Below are 5,224 nucleotides of genomic sequence, written 5' to 3' on the forward strand. Positions count from 1 at the left end.
GCAGCAGCAGCAGCAGAGCTGAATTTACGTACACAATTGAGACCCTCTGCATCAATTGGTAAAGTGGGTACCAACCTTTCCTTTTTGCATCTGCATCTTCTGATTTATGGTAGAACAGATATAGGTAATAAAATCGTCCGAATTCGAAGGGAGGTAGGTGAGGTCTCGTTGAATTTTGAAAACTTCAAAAGAGATTTTCCAGCCAAACTGGTGTGTGTGTGGAAGGCCTTGTTGTACTATTGAAAACCCCGTTTAAAGAAACAACCCAACACCCCCCGACCCCCCCCCAAAAAAAAACAGGAATGAGATCCAATAATTGCTTATATGGCATTGCATAGCCATATCTGATAATAGACAGGTTGGCACTAAAAATGCAAAGGATTTTTTTTTCCATTTTAGATCCCGTTTTAAATGAGACAATGACTAGTTAATCCTTATCCATTTTCCTGGAAGCTTCCGACTTTCAGGTTAACCTCTCTGTCAAATGAAAGCGTGGTCAACAGTTGTGCATAGGTAATTTCATTAAAAATACTAAATAATTCTGGAAAATAACTCAAAAATCTCTGCTGTGTGGGTTGCATTGTTGAATTTGGGGTTGGCCATTTGCTCATTTTCATGAGAGAGAGAGAGAGAGACTTCTGCATTTTGGGGTTTTCTGGTGCAGTGGATCTCTCTCTCTTTCACCATTCTTTTCCTCTCTATGCACAAAAGAGGTTGCGTATTTATTCAGCAGGCGCAGGTGCTCCTTGTCGGCCTTTATATTACCTTCTGGAACTATCGCATCTTGGTGGAGGTGGTGCTTTGAAACCAAAAAAGATTTACCTCCTCTCACTCTGATACTATTTCATTTTTGGTGGTGGTGGTGATTTTTATATCTTAGGAATCCAAGGAGATTGCCCCACCCCATCTTTCTGAATCGATTTTCTTCAAATCTTTATTTTTCGCTTCTACATACAATTGTTTATTTGGTGGTAATTGTGTTGGTCAAGGAGGAGATTGCCTCTTCCTGCTGCAACAGGAAACAGTTATATTGATCCCAAGACTGCTGGTGGTGTTGATTTATCCCAAAACCGGTTAGACCCTTCGCTAATCGAATATATCTTTCGGTTCATTCTTAGGCTTCTTCTGATTCATTTATATAGCATTGGTGGTGGTGGTGGTTGTGGTTCTGAAGAAATGGGCAGCAGCTGCAATGGCAATGCGGCCTCTGCGCCGCCGCCTCCGCAGCACACTCGCCGGTTGCCGGATTTCCTTCAGAGTGTGAACCTCAAGTACGTGAAATTGGGGTACCATTACCTCATCACCCACCTATTGACCCTCTTGCTGATCCCGCTCATGGTGGTCATCGTCTTGGAGGTCGCCCAGATGAACCCCGAAGACGCCCGACAACTGTGGCAGCACCTCCAGTTCAATCTGGTTAGCGTGATCGCCTGCTGCGCCTTCCTCGTCTTCGGCTCCACCCTCTACATCATGACCCGCCCCCGCCCCGTTTACCTTGTTGACTACTCCTGTTACACCCCTCCACCTGACCTCAAGGTCTCCTTCTCCCTATTCATGGAGCACTCCCGCCTCTCCGGTAACTTCGAGGACCCAGCCCTCGACTTCCAGGGCAAGATCCTCGAGCGTTCCGGCCTCGGCGAGGAGACCTACCTCCCGGAGGCCCTGCATTCGCTCCCACCCCGCCCGTCCATGGCTTCGGCTCGGGAGGAGGCTGAGCAGGTCATGTTCGGCGCCCTCGAGAAGCTCTTTGCGAACACCTCGCTCAAGCCGAAGGATATCGGCATCCTGGTGGTGAATTGCAGCCTCTTCAATCCGACGCCTTCGCTCTCCGCCATGATCGTCAACAAGTACAAGCTCAGGGGAAACATCAAGAGCTTTAATCTCGGCGGGATGGGTTGTAGTGCCGGTGTGATCGCGATCGACCTCGCCAAGGATCTCCTGCAGGTGCACCGCAACACTTATGCAGTGGTGGTGAGCATGGAAAACATCACTCAGAATTGGTACTTTGGCAACAAGAAGTCCATGCTCATCCCCAATTGCCTGTTCCGCGTGGGTGGCGCCGCGGTTCTGCTCTCGAACCGCTCCTCCGATCGGATGCGGGCTAAGTACCGGCTGGTTCATGTGGTCAGGACTCACCGGGGGTCCGATGACAATGCGTTCCGGTGTGTATACCAAGAGCAGGATGACTCAGGGAAGGTTGGTGTTTCATTGTCGAAGGATCTCATGGCGATCGCCGGAGGAGCACTCAAGACCAACATCACCACGCTCGGCCCCCTGGTCCTCCCCTTCAGCGAGCAGCTGCTCTTCTTTGCCACGCTCGTAGCCAAGAAGCTCTTCAATGCCAAGGTGAAGCCGTACATTCCCGATTTCAAGCTCGCATTCGAGCATTTCTGTATTCATGCTGGTGGGAGGGCTGTGATAGATGAACTGGAGAAGAACCTCCAGCTGCTTCCTGTCCATGTCGAGGCGTCGAGGATGGCTCTGCACCGATGGGGAAACACTTCTTCGAGCTCAATTTGGTACGAGTTATCTTACATTGAGGCCAAAGGTCGGATGCTGCAGGGGCACCGCATTTGGCAGATTGCGTTCGGAAGTGGCTTTAAATGTAACAGTGCGGTCTGGCAGGCGCTGCTGACGGTAGGTCCGTCTTCCGGTAATCCGTGGTTGGATTGCATTGATCGGTATCCCATCTGAGCCAATTGAGGTGGCTTGGTTTGTATCAGACAGGCAGATATAGGTGCTTCTTCTTCTTCTTCTTCTTCCTCTTGCAGCAGGAGGATGCGATTCCATGTAGGCGGTTTGTTAGCTTAGTTGGAACTGTGAGCAGTTGGCTTCATTCACCCATCCGATGTTGGGTATTCTTCTCTTACCTGTTTCCATGCAGTGGTTGTTAATCAAGTTGTGTTTTAGAGCTTAGTCTATTTCTCTGAGTTCTATTACTGTACCTTGGTATAAGTTGAATTCTGTCCAAGATGCATTGCAGTGTGTTTCACCTTGTGACTTTGATGTATGTTCTCTCTGATCTTATTTGTGGTAAATGTGCTATTGAGACTTTTAGAGCTTTGCTAAGATAGAGCCGCTTCTTCTTCCTCACCTTTTTATTATTCAATTCAACGAATACATGCACATGTTATCTTTTTTATTGCTCTCTATGCATGATTTGGCTTGCCACATTCACTTGAGTGTGAATCTTTAAAAAGATGGACTTGATTAGATTGTTAGTATGTGCATAAAGTTAGTCATATATGTGTTTTCCAGAGTAGTATGTCTGTTCGCATTTAAATTATTGAAATGTTAAATGGAATTGTTCAGCTTAAAAAGTTGGGAATATGCAAAAGTAATACGGCATATTCATGCACTGGTTGGACTGACAATGACCTGAAGAGATTGTTTTGCAGGCATAAAGTTGAAATCAAGTGGACAATGTCAACCTAATAAATTACATCAGGTCATATTCTTTATTTAAACAATTATTTCAGACTTTTCTAAAGAGTCCTTAAAGTTACAATATTAGAACATGATTGATGAAAGGGGAGTTAACTTATCTGCTTAAAATTCAATGCAATACTATAAAAAGGATTCAAAAGGTAAAATATTGTTATATTTTAAAAGTATTGCCGATCTAAAAAAAGCCTAGTAGCATTATGCTACTTTTTATTTTTTATTTGCTTTATGTAAATTAAATATGTTTATTTTTCTCATTTCCTCTTTTTTTTATGATACACAAATACGTGCTATAGCCTACTTTATAGCCATTTGTTCTTATAGCAGAAAACTTACTAAAATATAATTTTCTGGCTTTTTGTTTCTTTTCAATTTTTAATATCAATATTTTTGGAAATTACAAGAAAACCTATAATACACCAAGAAATTGTCTTGCTTGTTTATTTTCGAGACTGATATTGGTGACCATCACACACATGCACACACACACAAGCAAGTCTACCAGAGCTGAGCTCAACCAAGTAACCCTTGTTACTAGCTTGGCTTATTAAACATGACAAGCTTGAAAATTGGCTTGTGTTCTGCTGAACAAACCTCTTTTGTGTGGCCGAACAAGCCAGTTAATAAACTGAAATTGTCTGAACAAAACAAAAACATGGCCCTTCATGCATGAAACAATAGATCTCCTTTAAGATCAGACAATTCCTTTGAATTGAGTATGATTGTACCCAGATCCGCTTGTTTTTTTAGCAGCCATGCAGACATGCATGTACATTGGGAATATGATTTCCCTGTCATTTCTTTTGTCATATATCAATAAAATACATCCTGTTGACATTAGAAGACCAATTCACTTGGACCTTAAAATTTGTTGAAATACTCATGAAAAATTTACCTGATTCTGTTGTAGCAAAAGTTTCATCAGCATAAGTGATTGAGCACGGTGATCCTGGTCCTGATTGATGGTCCATAATCATGTGTTGCAGTTGTCCTCGGTGTTCCAGAAATCATAAGCTGTATTTTTGTGAAAAAGTTGGCCAGGCACATCCAGTGAAAAATGTTTGGTTGATGCTGCTGATGCCACTCTGGTCAATGGCTCAGAATCCTGACATTTAAGATTTGAAAGAGTGAGAGAGACTATTTTTTTGCTAATGTTTTCATTTCATAGGAGCCCAGAAAGGGGTGACAGATTTTTATCAATTTGTATTTTGTGTGCTGACTATTAGACAAACCCTTTTGTGATTTGCAATTTTGAGTAGATTTGTTTTTTCATTAGCCTTACTGGTCTGGTACCAGTTCATAGTGCCATTAACATGCCCAAACTGATTTTTGTCCTACCTGAATAAGGGTTAATTAGCATAAGGTTAGAAGAGTAAACATTAATGTATATGCAGATGTTGGAAAATCAGGGACCTAATTGTCCTTTTATGTATTTGTTCTATTTGCCATAGACTCTTGTTTATATCTGTTTTGTTACTTTTTTCATCATGGATTATTAATGAGGGATAGATAAGTAGATGGTTGATCTGGTTTTTCCACTTTAGAGATGTCAAGCAACAGAGTCATCCCTTCTTGGGCCACATTCATGTCTTGCATTTCTCCTCTCTTATTCTTTCTCTTTTTCTCTCCCTGTTATCATTCTTTTTTCCTTTATCGAATGTAAAAATGTTTTATAGCTATTTTTCATGGCTTAGACATTTCCTCTGTTGTGTGTGACTCAAGAAGCATGAGCTAGCTGGCATGATGAATACATGGGATGTCCCCTCTTTTCCCTTGTTCT

General features: G+C 42.7%; 1 pseudogene across 1 annotated transcript; it reads left to right on the top strand.

Moving 5' to 3' along the window:
- Nucleotides 1-588: 588 nt before the first annotated feature.
- Nucleotides 589-3,069, top strand: LOC149832301 (3-ketoacyl-CoA synthase 4 pseudogene; annotated as a pseudogene). The gene has a single exon (XR_016433333.1). The product of XR_016433333.1 is annotated as a 3-ketoacyl-CoA synthase 4 pseudogene (transcript).
- The last annotated feature ends 2,155 nt before the right edge of the window (nt 3,070-5,224 follow it).

The sequence above is a fragment of the Nuphar pumila genome, chromosome 7 (genome assembly GCF_984573655.1).
Source record: "Nuphar pumila chromosome 7, dmNupPumi1.hap1.1, whole genome shotgun sequence".
NCBI lineage: Eukaryota > Viridiplantae > Streptophyta > Magnoliopsida > Nymphaeales > Nymphaeaceae > Nuphar > Nuphar pumila.